The sequence below is a fragment of the Labrus mixtus genome, unplaced genomic scaffold, assembly GCF_963584025.1.
Source record: "Labrus mixtus unplaced genomic scaffold, fLabMix1.1 SCAFFOLD_72, whole genome shotgun sequence".
In the NCBI taxonomy this organism is placed as follows: Eukaryota; Metazoa; Chordata; class Actinopteri; order Labriformes; family Labridae; genus Labrus; species Labrus mixtus.
In genome coordinates this window covers 142,501-152,500 of record NW_026870160.1, presented here as the reverse complement: position 1 = coordinate 152,500, position 10,000 = coordinate 142,501, and the positions used below count along the sequence as shown (strand labels likewise).

General features: G+C 43.4%; 18 non-coding genes and 24 pseudogenes across 18 annotated transcripts; all 42 read right to left on the bottom strand.

Annotated features, from left to right (window-relative positions):
• Positions 1 to 88: 88 nt before the first annotated feature.
• On the bottom strand, positions 89 to 197 carry LOC132965031 (5S ribosomal RNA; annotated as a pseudogene).
• A 122-nt stretch (positions 198 to 319) lies between these two features.
• On the bottom strand, positions 320 to 438 carry LOC132965184 (5S ribosomal RNA). Its single transcript, XR_009669814.1, has one exon. It is a non-coding gene; the product is annotated as a 5S ribosomal RNA (ribosomal RNA).
• A 123-nt stretch (positions 439 to 561) lies between these two features.
• Positions 562 to 680, bottom strand: LOC132965120 (5S ribosomal RNA). The gene has a single exon (XR_009669755.1). It is a non-coding gene; the product is annotated as a 5S ribosomal RNA (ribosomal RNA).
• Positions 681 to 801: 121 nt separating this feature from the next.
• Positions 802 to 920, bottom strand: LOC132965162 (5S ribosomal RNA). Its single transcript, XR_009669795.1, has one exon. It is a non-coding gene; the product is annotated as a 5S ribosomal RNA (ribosomal RNA).
• A 122-nt stretch (positions 921 to 1,042) lies between these two features.
• LOC132965034 (5S ribosomal RNA) lies at positions 1,043 to 1,161 on the bottom strand. Its single transcript, XR_009669691.1, has one exon. It is a non-coding gene; the product is annotated as a 5S ribosomal RNA (ribosomal RNA).
• A 122-nt stretch (positions 1,162 to 1,283) lies between these two features.
• Positions 1,284 to 1,403, bottom strand: LOC132964890 (5S ribosomal RNA; annotated as a pseudogene).
• Positions 1,404 to 1,526: 123 nt separating this feature from the next.
• LOC132964771 (5S ribosomal RNA) lies at positions 1,527 to 1,646 on the bottom strand (annotated as a pseudogene).
• A 123-nt stretch (positions 1,647 to 1,769) lies between these two features.
• Positions 1,770 to 1,888, bottom strand: LOC132965121 (5S ribosomal RNA). Its single transcript, XR_009669756.1, has one exon. It is a non-coding gene; the product is annotated as a 5S ribosomal RNA (ribosomal RNA).
• Positions 1,889 to 2,007: 119 nt separating this feature from the next.
• Positions 2,008 to 2,126, bottom strand: LOC132965351 (5S ribosomal RNA). Its single transcript, XR_009669973.1, has one exon. It is a non-coding gene; the product is annotated as a 5S ribosomal RNA (ribosomal RNA).
• Positions 2,127 to 2,248: 122 nt separating this feature from the next.
• LOC132964895 (5S ribosomal RNA) lies at positions 2,249 to 2,368 on the bottom strand (annotated as a pseudogene).
• A 121-nt stretch (positions 2,369 to 2,489) lies between these two features.
• On the bottom strand, positions 2,490 to 2,608 carry LOC132965023 (5S ribosomal RNA). Its single transcript, XR_009669690.1, has one exon. It is a non-coding gene; the product is annotated as a 5S ribosomal RNA (ribosomal RNA).
• Positions 2,609 to 2,729: 121 nt separating this feature from the next.
• On the bottom strand, positions 2,730 to 2,848 carry LOC132965153 (5S ribosomal RNA). Its single transcript, XR_009669786.1, has one exon. It is a non-coding gene; the product is annotated as a 5S ribosomal RNA (ribosomal RNA).
• A 122-nt stretch (positions 2,849 to 2,970) lies between these two features.
• LOC132965308 (5S ribosomal RNA) lies at positions 2,971 to 3,089 on the bottom strand. Its single transcript, XR_009669933.1, has one exon. It is a non-coding gene; the product is annotated as a 5S ribosomal RNA (ribosomal RNA).
• A 120-nt stretch (positions 3,090 to 3,209) lies between these two features.
• Positions 3,210 to 3,318, bottom strand: LOC132965025 (5S ribosomal RNA; annotated as a pseudogene).
• A 123-nt stretch (positions 3,319 to 3,441) lies between these two features.
• Positions 3,442 to 3,550, bottom strand: LOC132964942 (5S ribosomal RNA; annotated as a pseudogene).
• Positions 3,551 to 3,672: 122 nt separating this feature from the next.
• LOC132965467 (5S ribosomal RNA) lies at positions 3,673 to 3,791 on the bottom strand. Its single transcript, XR_009670058.1, has one exon. It is a non-coding gene; the product is annotated as a 5S ribosomal RNA (ribosomal RNA).
• A 121-nt stretch (positions 3,792 to 3,912) lies between these two features.
• Positions 3,913 to 4,031, bottom strand: LOC132965141 (5S ribosomal RNA). Its single transcript, XR_009669775.1, has one exon. It is a non-coding gene; the product is annotated as a 5S ribosomal RNA (ribosomal RNA).
• A 122-nt stretch (positions 4,032 to 4,153) lies between these two features.
• On the bottom strand, positions 4,154 to 4,272 carry LOC132965097 (5S ribosomal RNA). Its single transcript, XR_009669732.1, has one exon. It is a non-coding gene; the product is annotated as a 5S ribosomal RNA (ribosomal RNA).
• A 121-nt stretch (positions 4,273 to 4,393) lies between these two features.
• Positions 4,394 to 4,502, bottom strand: LOC132964768 (5S ribosomal RNA; annotated as a pseudogene).
• A 122-nt stretch (positions 4,503 to 4,624) lies between these two features.
• On the bottom strand, positions 4,625 to 4,744 carry LOC132964780 (5S ribosomal RNA; annotated as a pseudogene).
• Positions 4,745 to 4,866: 122 nt separating this feature from the next.
• On the bottom strand, positions 4,867 to 4,986 carry LOC132964852 (5S ribosomal RNA; annotated as a pseudogene).
• Positions 4,987 to 5,109: 123 nt separating this feature from the next.
• Positions 5,110 to 5,218, bottom strand: LOC132964873 (5S ribosomal RNA; annotated as a pseudogene).
• Positions 5,219 to 5,340: 122 nt separating this feature from the next.
• LOC132964831 (5S ribosomal RNA) lies at positions 5,341 to 5,460 on the bottom strand (annotated as a pseudogene).
• A 122-nt stretch (positions 5,461 to 5,582) lies between these two features.
• Positions 5,583 to 5,691, bottom strand: LOC132964817 (5S ribosomal RNA; annotated as a pseudogene).
• A 122-nt stretch (positions 5,692 to 5,813) lies between these two features.
• On the bottom strand, positions 5,814 to 5,933 carry LOC132964779 (5S ribosomal RNA; annotated as a pseudogene).
• Positions 5,934 to 6,055: 122 nt separating this feature from the next.
• Positions 6,056 to 6,175, bottom strand: LOC132964912 (5S ribosomal RNA; annotated as a pseudogene).
• Positions 6,176 to 6,297: 122 nt separating this feature from the next.
• On the bottom strand, positions 6,298 to 6,406 carry LOC132964767 (5S ribosomal RNA; annotated as a pseudogene).
• Positions 6,407 to 6,528: 122 nt separating this feature from the next.
• Positions 6,529 to 6,647, bottom strand: LOC132964842 (5S ribosomal RNA; annotated as a pseudogene).
• Positions 6,648 to 6,769: 122 nt separating this feature from the next.
• Positions 6,770 to 6,889, bottom strand: LOC132964830 (5S ribosomal RNA; annotated as a pseudogene).
• Positions 6,890 to 7,011: 122 nt separating this feature from the next.
• LOC132964765 (5S ribosomal RNA) lies at positions 7,012 to 7,120 on the bottom strand (annotated as a pseudogene).
• A 120-nt stretch (positions 7,121 to 7,240) lies between these two features.
• LOC132965092 (5S ribosomal RNA) lies at positions 7,241 to 7,359 on the bottom strand. The gene has a single exon (XR_009669727.1). It is a non-coding gene; the product is annotated as a 5S ribosomal RNA (ribosomal RNA).
• A 122-nt stretch (positions 7,360 to 7,481) lies between these two features.
• On the bottom strand, positions 7,482 to 7,600 carry LOC132965279 (5S ribosomal RNA). The gene has a single exon (XR_009669905.1). It is a non-coding gene; the product is annotated as a 5S ribosomal RNA (ribosomal RNA).
• A 122-nt stretch (positions 7,601 to 7,722) lies between these two features.
• On the bottom strand, positions 7,723 to 7,841 carry LOC132965395 (5S ribosomal RNA). Its single transcript, XR_009670015.1, has one exon. It is a non-coding gene; the product is annotated as a 5S ribosomal RNA (ribosomal RNA).
• A 121-nt stretch (positions 7,842 to 7,962) lies between these two features.
• Positions 7,963 to 8,081, bottom strand: LOC132965336 (5S ribosomal RNA). The gene has a single exon (XR_009669958.1). It is a non-coding gene; the product is annotated as a 5S ribosomal RNA (ribosomal RNA).
• A 122-nt stretch (positions 8,082 to 8,203) lies between these two features.
• Positions 8,204 to 8,323, bottom strand: LOC132964778 (5S ribosomal RNA; annotated as a pseudogene).
• A 122-nt stretch (positions 8,324 to 8,445) lies between these two features.
• On the bottom strand, positions 8,446 to 8,565 carry LOC132964910 (5S ribosomal RNA; annotated as a pseudogene).
• A 122-nt stretch (positions 8,566 to 8,687) lies between these two features.
• Positions 8,688 to 8,796, bottom strand: LOC132964764 (5S ribosomal RNA; annotated as a pseudogene).
• Positions 8,797 to 8,918: 122 nt separating this feature from the next.
• LOC132964897 (5S ribosomal RNA) lies at positions 8,919 to 9,037 on the bottom strand (annotated as a pseudogene).
• A 122-nt stretch (positions 9,038 to 9,159) lies between these two features.
• On the bottom strand, positions 9,160 to 9,279 carry LOC132964829 (5S ribosomal RNA; annotated as a pseudogene).
• A 122-nt stretch (positions 9,280 to 9,401) lies between these two features.
• Positions 9,402 to 9,510, bottom strand: LOC132964763 (5S ribosomal RNA; annotated as a pseudogene).
• A 120-nt stretch (positions 9,511 to 9,630) lies between these two features.
• Positions 9,631 to 9,749, bottom strand: LOC132965091 (5S ribosomal RNA). The gene has a single exon (XR_009669726.1). It is a non-coding gene; the product is annotated as a 5S ribosomal RNA (ribosomal RNA).
• A 122-nt stretch (positions 9,750 to 9,871) lies between these two features.
• On the bottom strand, positions 9,872 to 9,990 carry LOC132965278 (5S ribosomal RNA). The gene has a single exon (XR_009669904.1). It is a non-coding gene; the product is annotated as a 5S ribosomal RNA (ribosomal RNA).
• Positions 9,991 to 10,000: the final 10 nt, after the last annotated feature.

The window sequence follows — 10,000 nt, the reverse complement described above, 5'->3', positions numbered from 1 at the left end:
TGTCATGCCCTTGATTCTGGCTGAATTTTTGGACATGTGAATATGTCTCTCTATGATAAAAAAAAACATATGATCAAAAAAATGAAAAAGCTTACAGCACCTGGTATTCCTAGGCGGTCTCCCATCCAAGTATTAACCAGGCCCGACCCTGCTTTGCTTCTGAGATCGGGCGTGTTCAGGGTGGTATGGACGTATGGCATTATTGTGTGCAGAAAGGGGCCTTTTAAAGATATCATGCCCTTGATTCTGGCTGAATTTTTGGACATGTGAATATGTCTCTATATGATAAAAAAAAAACATATGATCAAAAAAATGAAAAAGCTTACAGCACCTGGTATTCCCAGGCGGTCTCCCATCCAAGTACTAACCAGGCCTGACCCTGCTTAGCTTCCGAGATCGGACGAGATCAGGCGTGTTCAGGGTGGTATGGCCGTAAGCCATTATTGTGTGCAGACAGGGGCCTTTTAAATATGTCATGCCCTTGATTCTGGCTGAATTATTGAACATGTGAATATGTCTCTGTATGATAAAAAAAAAAACATATGATCAAAAAAATGAAAAAACGTACAGCACCTGGTATTCCCAGGCGGTCTCCCATCCAAGTACTAACCAGGCCCTACCCTGCTTAGCTTCTGAGATCGGACGAGATCAGGCGTGTTCAGGGTGGTATGGCCGTAAGCCATTATTGTGGGCAGAGAGGGGCCTTTTAAAGATGTCATGCCCTTGATTCTGGCTGAATTTTTGGACATGTGAATATGTCTCTATATGATAAAAAAAACATATGATCAAAAAAAATGAAAAAGCTTACAGCACCTGGTATTCCCAGGCGGTCTCCCATCCAAGTACTAACCAGGCCCGACCCTGCTTAGCTTCCTAGATCGGACGAGATCGGGCGTGTTCAGGGTGGTATGGCCGTAAGCCATTATTGTGTGCAGAAAGGGGCCTTTTAAAGATGTCATGCCCTTGATTCTGGCTGAATTTTTGGACATGTGAATATGTCTCTATATGATAAAAAAAAAACATATGATCAAAAAAATGAAAAAACTTACAGCACCTGGTATTCCCAGGCGGTCTCCCATCCAAGTACTAACCAGGCCCTACCCTGCTTAGCTTCCGAGATCGGACGAGATCAGGCGTGTTCAGGGTGGTATGGCCGTAAGCCATTATTGTGTGCAGAAAGGGGCCTTTTAAGATGTCATGCCCTTGATTCTGGCTGAATTTTTGGACATGTGAATATGTCTCTATATGATAAAAAAAAAAACATATGATCAAAAAAATGAAACAGCTTACAGCATTTGGTATTCCACAGGCGGTCTCCCATCCAAGTACTAACGAGGCCCGACCCTGCATAGCTTCCGAGATCGGACGAGATCTGGCGTGTTCAGGGTGGTATGGCCGTAAGCCATTATTGTGTGCAGAAAGGGGCCTTTTAAAGATGTCATGCCCTTGATTCTGGCTGAATTTTTGGACATGTGAATATGTCTCTATATGATAAAAAAAAAAACATATGATCAAAAAAATGAAAAAACTTACAGCACCTGGTATTCCACAGGCGGTCTCCCATCCAAGTACTAACCAGGCACTACCCTGGTTAGTTTCCGAGATCGGACGAGATCGGACGAGTTCAGGGTGGTATGACCGTAAGCCATTATTGTGTGCAGAAAGGGGCCTTTTAAAGATGTCATGCCCTTGATTCTGGTTGAATTTTTGGACATGTGAATATGTCTCTATATGATAAAAAAAAATCATATGATCAAAAAAAATTAAAAAGCTTACAGCACCTGGTATTCCCAGGCGGTCTCCCATCCAAGTACTAACCAGGCCCGACCCTGCTTAGCTTCTGAGATCGAACGAGATCGGGCGTGTTCAGGGTGGTATGGCCGTAAGCCGTTATTGTGTGCAGACAGGGGCCTTTTAAAGATGTCATGCCCTTGATTCTGGCTGAATTTTTGGACATGTGAATATGTCTCTATATGATAAAAAAAAACATGATCAAAAAAATGAAAAAGCTTACAGCACCTGGTATTCCCAGGCGGTCTCCCATCCAAGTACTAACCAGGCCTTAACCTGCTTAGCTTCTGAGATCGAACGAGATCGGGCGTGTTCAGGGTGGTATGGCCGTAAGCCATTATTGTGTGCAGAAAGGGGCCTTTTAAAGATGTCATGCCCTTGATTCTGGCTGAATTTTTGGACATGTGAATATGTCTCTATATGATAAAAAAAAAACATATGATCAAAAAAATGAAACAGCTTACAGCATTTGGTATTCCACAGGCGGTCTCCCATCCAAGTACTAATGAGGACCGACCCTGCATAGCTTCCGAGATCGGACGAGATCGGGCGTGTTCAGGGTGGTATGGCCGTAAGCCATTATTGTGTGCAGAAAGGGGCCTTTTAAAGATGTCATGCCCTTGATTCTGGCTGAATTATTGGATATGTGAATATGTCTCTATATGATAAAAAAAAAAATATGATCAAAAAAATGAAAAAACTTACAGCACCTGGTATTCCCAGGCGGTCTCCCATCCAAGTACTAACCAGGCCCTACCCTGCTTAGCTTCCGAGATCGGACGAGATCAGGCGTGTTCAGGGTGGTATGGCCGTAAGCCATTATTGTGGGCAGAGAGGGGCCTTTTAAAGATGTCATGCCCTTGATTCTGGCTGAATTTTTGGACATGTGAATATGTCTCTATATGATAAAAAAAACATATGATCAAAAAAAATGAAAAAGCTTACAGCACCTGGTATTCCCAGGCGGTCTCCCATCCAAGTACTAACCAGGCCCGACCCTGCTTAGCTTCCGAGATCGGACGAGATCGGGCGTGTTCAGGGTGGTATGGCCGTAAGCCATTATTGTGTGCAGAAAGGGGCCTTTTAAAGATGTCATGCCCTTGATTCTGGCTGAATTTTTGGAAATGTGAATATGTCTCTATATGATAAAAAAAAACATATGATCAAACAAAATGAAAAAGCTTACAGCACCTGGTATTCCCAGGCTGTCTCCCATCCAAGTACTAACCAGGCCCGACCCTGCTTAGCTTCTGAGATCGAACGAGATCGGGCGTGTTCAGGGTGGTATGGCCGTAAGCCATTATTGTGTGCAGACAGGGGCCTTTTAAAGATGTCATGCCCTTGATTCTGGCTGAATTTTTGGACATGTGAATATGTCTCTATATGATAAAAAAAAAACATGATCAAAAAAATGAAAAAGGTTACAGCACCTGGTATTCCCAGGCGGTCTCCCATCCAAGTACTAACCAGGCCTTAACCTGCTTAGCTTCTGAGATCGAACGAGTTCAGGGTGGTATGGCCGTAAGCCATTATTGTCTGCAGAAAGGGGCCTTTTAAAGATGTCATGCCCTTGATTCTGGCTGAATTTTTGGACATGTGAATATGTCTCTCTATGAAAAAAAAAAAACATATGATCAAAAAAATAAAAAAAGCTTACAGCGTCTGGTATTCCCAGGCGGTCTCCCATCCAAGTACTAACCAGGCCCGACCCTGCTTAGCTTCCAAGATCGGACGAGTTCAGGGTGGTTTGGCCGTAAGCCATTATTGTGTGCAGAAAGGGGCCTTTTAAAGATGTCATGCCCTTGATTCTGGCTGAATTTTTGGACATGTGAATATGTCTCTATATGATAAAAAAAAAACATATGATCAAAAAAATGAAAAAACTTACAGCACCTGGTATTCCCAGGCGGTCTCCCATCCAAGTACTAACCAGGCCCTACCCTGCTTAGCTTCTGAGATCGGACGAGATCAGGCGTGTTCAGGGTGGTATGGCCGTAAGCCATTATTGTGGGCAGAGAGGGGCCTTTTAAAGATGTCATGCCCTTGATTCTGGCTGAATTTTTGGACATGTGAATATGTCTCTATATGATAAAAAAAACATATGATCAAAAAAAATGAAAAAGCTTACAGCACCTGGTATTCCCAGGCGGTCTCCCATCCAAGTACTAACCAGGCCCGACCCTGCTTAGCTTCCGAGATCGGACGAGATCGGGCGTGTTCAGGGTGGTATGGCCGTAAGCCATTATTGTGTGCAGAAAGGGGCCTTTTAAAGATGTCATGCCCTTGATTCTGGCTGAATTTTTGGACATGTGAATATGTCTCTATATGATAAAAAAAAACATATGATCAAACAAAATGAAAAAGCTTACAGCACCTGGTATTCCCAGGCGGTCTCCCATCCAAGTACTAACCAGGCCCGACCCTGCTTAGCTTCTGAGATCGGACGAGATCGGGCGTGTTCAGGGTGGTATGGCTGTAAGCCATTATTGTGTGCAGAAAGGGGCCTTTTAAAGATGTCATGCCCTTGATTCTGGCTGAATTTTTGGACATGTGAATATGTCTCTATATGATAAAAAAAAACATATGATCAAAAAAATGAAAAAGCTTACAGCACCTGGTATTCCCAGGCGGTCTCCCATCCAAGTACTAACCAGGCCCGACCCTGCTTAGCTTCCAAGATCGGACGAGTTCAGGGTGGTTTGGCCGTAAGCCATTATTGTGTGCAGAAAGGGGCCTTTTAAGATGTCATGCCCTTGATTCTGGCTGAATTTTTGGACATGTGAATATGTCTCTATATGATAAAAAAAAAAACATATGATCAAAAAAATGAAACAGCTTACAGCATTTGGTATTCCACAGGCGGTCTCCCATCCAAGTACTAACGAGGCCCGACCCTGCATAGCTTCCGAGATCGGACGAGATCGGGCGTGTTCAGGGTGGTATGGCCGTAAGCCATTATTGTGTGCAGAAAGGGGCCTTTTAAAGATGTCATGCCCTTGATTCTGGCTGAATTTTTGTACATGTGAATATGTCTCTCTATGATAAAAAAAAAACACATGATCAAAAAAATTAAACAGCTTACAGCATCTGGTATTCCACAGGCGGTCTCCCATCCAAGTACTAACCAGGCACTACCCTGGTTAGTTTCCGAGATCGGACGAGATCGGACGAGTTCAGGGTGGTATGACCGTAAGCCATTATTGTGTGCAGAAAGGGGCCTTTTAAAGATGTCATGCCCTTGATTCTGGTTGAATTTTTGGACATGTGAATATGTCTCTATATGATCAAAAAAAATCATATGATCAAAAAAAATTAAAAAGCTTACAGCACCTGGTATTCCCAGGCGGTCTCCCATCCAAGTACTAACCAGGCCCGACCCTGCTTAGCTTCCGAGATCGGACGAGTTCAGGGTGGTATGTCCTTAAGCCATTATTGTATGCAGAAAGGGGCCTTTTAAATATGTCATGCCCTTGATTCTGGCTGAATTTTTGGACATGTGAATATGTCTCTCTATGATAAAAAAAAAACACATGATCAAAAAAATGAAACAGCTTACAGCATCTGGTATTCCACAGGCGGTCTCCCATCCAAGTACTAACCAGGCACGACCCTGCTTAGTTTCCGAGATCGGACGAGATCGGATGAGTTCAGCGTGGTATGACCGTAAGCCATTATTGTGTGCAGAAAGGGGCCTTTTAAAGATGTCATGCCCTTGATTCTGGTTGAATTTTTGGACATGTGAATATGTCTCTATATGATAAAAAAAAAACATATGATCAAAAAAATGAAAAAGCTTACAGCACCTGGTATTCCCAGGCGGTCTCCCATCCAAGTACTAACCAGGCCCGACCCTGCTTAGCTTCCAAGATCGGACGAGTTCAGAGTGGTTTGGCCGTAAGCCATTATTGTGTGCAGAAAGGGGCCTTTTAAGATGTCATGCCCTTGATTCTGGCTGAATTTTTGGACATGTGAATATGTCTCTATATGATAAAAAAAAAAACATATGATCAAAAAAATGAAACAGCTTACAGCATTTGGTATTCCACAGGCGGTCTCCCATCCAAGTACTAACGAGGCCCGACCCTGCATAGCTTCCGAGATCGGACGAGATCGGGCGTGTTCAGGGTGGTATGGCCGTAAGCCATTATTGTGTGCAGAAAGGGGCCTTTTAAAGATGTCATGCCCTTGATTCTGGCTGAATTTTTGGACATGTGAATATGTCTCTCTATGATAAAAAAAAAACACATGATCAAAAAAATTAAACAGCTTACAGCATCTGGTATTCCACAGGCGGTCTCCCATCCAAGTACTAACCAGGCACGACCCTGCTTAGTTTCCGAGATCGGACGAGATCGGATGAGTTCAGCGTGGTATGACAGTAAGCCATTATTGTGTGCAGAAAGGGGCCTTTTAAAGATGTCATGCCCTTGATTCTGGTTGAATTTTTGGACATGTGAATATGTCTCTATATGATAAAAAAAAAACATATGATCAAAAAAATGAAAAAGCTTACAGCACCTGGTATTCCCAGGCGGTCTCCCATCCAAGTACTAACCAGGCCCGACCCTGCTTAGCTTCCAAGATCGGACGAGTTCAGGGTGGTTTGGCCGTAAGCCATTATTGTGTGCAGAAAGGGGCCTTTTAAGATGTCATGCCCTTGATTCTGGCTGAATTTTTGGACATGTGAATATGTCTCTATATGATAAAAAAAAAAACATATGATCAAAAAAATGAAACAGCTTACAGCATTATTATTCCACAGGCGGTCTCCCATCCAAGTACTAACGAGGCCCGACCCTGCATAGCTTCCGAGATCGGACGAGATCGGGCGTGTTCAGGGTGGTATGGCCGTAAGCCATTATTGTGTGCAGAAAGGGGCCTTTTAAATATGTCATGCCCTTGATTCTGGCTGAATTTTTGGACATGTGAATATGTCTCTCTATGATAAAAAAAAAACACATGATCAAAAAAATGAAACAGCTTACAGCATCTGGTATTCCACAGGCGGTCTCCCATCCAAGTACTAACCAGGCACGACCCTGCTTAGTTTCCGAGATCGGACGAGATCGGATGAGTTCAGCGTGGTATGACCGTAAGCCATTATTGTGTGCAGAAAGGGGCCTTTTAAAGATGTCATGCCCTTGATTCTGGTTGAATTTTTGGACATGTGAATATGTCTCTATATGATAAAAAAAAAACATATGATCAAAAAAATGAAAAAGCTTACAGCACCTGGTATTCCCAGGCGGTCTCCCATCCAAGTACTAACCAGGCCCGACCCTGCTTAGCTTCCAAGATCGGACGAGTTCAGGGTGGTTTGGCCGTAAGCCATTATTGTGTGCAGAAAGGGGCCTTTTAAGATGTCATGCCCTTGATTCTGGCTGAATTTTTGGACATGTGAATATGTCTCTATATGATAAAAAAAAACATATGATCAAAAAAAAGAAAAAGCTTACAGCACCTGGTATTCCCAGGCGGTCTCCCATCCAAGTACTAACCAGGCCCGACCCTGCTTAGCTTCCGAGATCAGACAAGATCGGGCGTGTTCAGGGTGGTATGGCCGTAAGCCATTATTGTATGCAGAAAGGGGCCTTTTAAAGATGTCATGCCCTTGATTCTGGCTGAATTTTTGGACATGTGAATATGTCTCTATATGATAAAAAAAAAACATATGATCAAAAAAATGAAAAAACTTACAGCACCTGGTATTCCCAGGCGGTCTCCCATCCAAGTACTAACCAGGCCCTACCCTGCTTGGCTTCCGAGATCGATCGAGATCAGGCGTGTTCAGGGTGGTATGGCCGTAAGCCATTATTGTATGCAGAAAGGGGCCTTTTAAAGATGTCATGCCCTTGATTCTGGCTGAATTTTTGGACATGTGAATATGTCTCTATATGATAAAAAAAAAACATATGATCAAAAAAATGAAAAAACTTACAGCACCTGGTATTCCCAGGCGGTCTCCCATCCAAGTACTAACCAGGCACTACCCTGCTTGGCTTCCGAGATCGGACGAGATCAGTCGTGTTCAGGGTGGTATGGCCGTAAGCCATTATTGTGTGCAGAGAGGGGCCTTTTAAAGATGTCATGCCCTTGATTCTGGCTGAATTTTTGGACATGTGAATATGTCTCTATATGATAAAAAAAACATATGATCAAAAAAAATGAAAAAGCTTACAGCGTCTGGTATTCCCAGGCGGTCTCCCATCCAAGTACTAACCAGGCCCTACCCTGCTTAGCTTCCGAGATCTGACGAGATCAAGCGTGTTCAGGGTGGTATGGCCATAAGCCATTATTGTGTGCAGAGAGGGGCCTTTTAAAGATGTCATGCCCTTGATTCTGGCTGAATTTTTGGACATGTGAATATGTCTCTCTATGATAAAAAAAAAACACATGATCAAAAAAATTAAACAGCTTACAGCATTTGGTATTCCACAGGCGGTCTCCCATCCAAGTACTAACGAGGCCCGACCCTGCATAGCTTCCGAGATCGGACGAGATCGGGCGTGTTCAGGGTGGTATGGCCGTAAGCCATTATTGTGTGCAGAAAGGGGCCTTTTAAAGATGTCATGCCCTTGATTCTGGCTGAATTTTTGGACATGTGAATATGTCTCTCTATGATAAAAAAAAAACACATGATCAAAAAAATTAAACAGCTTACAGCATCTGGTATTCCACAGGCGGTCTCCCATCCAAGTACTAACCAGGCACGACCCTGCTTAGTTTCCGAGATCGGACGAGATCGGATGAGTTCAGCGTGGTATGACAGTAAGCCATTATTGTGTGCAGAAAGGGGCCTTTTAAAGATGTCATGCCCTTGATTCTGGTTGAATTTTTGGACATGTGAATATGTCTCTATATGATAAAAAAAAAACATATGATCAAAAAAATGAAAAAGCTTACAGCACCTGGTATTCCCAGGCGGTCTCCCATCCAAGTACTAACCAGGCCCGACCCTGCTTAGCTTCCAAGATCGGACGAGTTCAGGGTGGTTTGGCCGTAAGCCATTATTGTGTGCAGAAAGGGGCCTTTTAAGATGTCATGCCCTTGATTCTGGCTGAATTTTTGGACATGTGAATATGTCTCTATATGATAAAAAAAAAAACATATGATCAAAAAAATGAAACAACTTACAGCATTATTATTCCACAGGCGGTCTCCCATCCAAGTACTAACGAGGCCCGACCCTGCATAGCTTCCGAGATCGGACGAGATCGGGCGTGTTCAGGGTGGTATGGCCGTAAGCCATTATTGTGTGCAGAAAGGGGCCTTTTAAATATGTCATGCCCTTGATTCTGGCTGAATTTTTGGACATGTGAATATGTCTCTCTATGATAAAAAAAAAACACATGATCAAAAAAATGAAACAGCTTACAGCATCTGGTATTCCACAGGCGGTCTCCCATCCAAGTACTAACCAGGCACGACCCTGCTTAGTTTCCGAGATCGGACGAGATCGGATGAGTTCAGCGTGGTATGACCGTAAGCCATTATTGTGTGCAGAAAGGGGCCTTTTAAAGATGTCATGCCCTTGATTCTGGTTGAATTTTTGGACATGTGAATATGTCTCTATATGATAAAAAAAAAACATATGATCAAAAAAATGAAAAAGCTTACAGCACCTGGTATTCCCAGGCGGTCTCCCATCCAAGTACTAACCAGGCCCGACCCTGCTTAGCTTCCAAGATCGGACGAGTTCAGGGTGGTTTGGCCGTAAGCCATTATTGTGTGCAGAAAGGGGCCTTTTAAGATGTCATGCCCTTGATTCTGGCTGAATTTTTGGACATGTGAATATGTCTCTATATGATAAAAAAAAACATATGATCAAAAAAAAGAAAAAGCTTACAGCACCTGGTATTCCCAGGCGGTCTCCCATCCAAGTACTAACCAGGCCCGACCCTGCTTAGCTTCCGAGATCAGACAAGATCGGGCGTGTTCAGGGTGGTATGGCCGTAAGCCATTATTGTATGCAGAAAGGGGCCTTTTAAAGATGTCATGCCCTTGATTCTGGCTGAATTTTTGGACATGTGAATATGTCTCTATATGATAAAAAAAAAACATATGATCAAAAAAATGAAAAAACTTACAGCACCTGGTATTCCCAGGCGGTCTCCCATCCAAGTACTAACCAGGCCCTACCCTGCTTGGCTTCCGAGATCGATCGAGATCAGGCGTGTTCAGGGTGGTATGGCCGTAAGCCATTATTGTA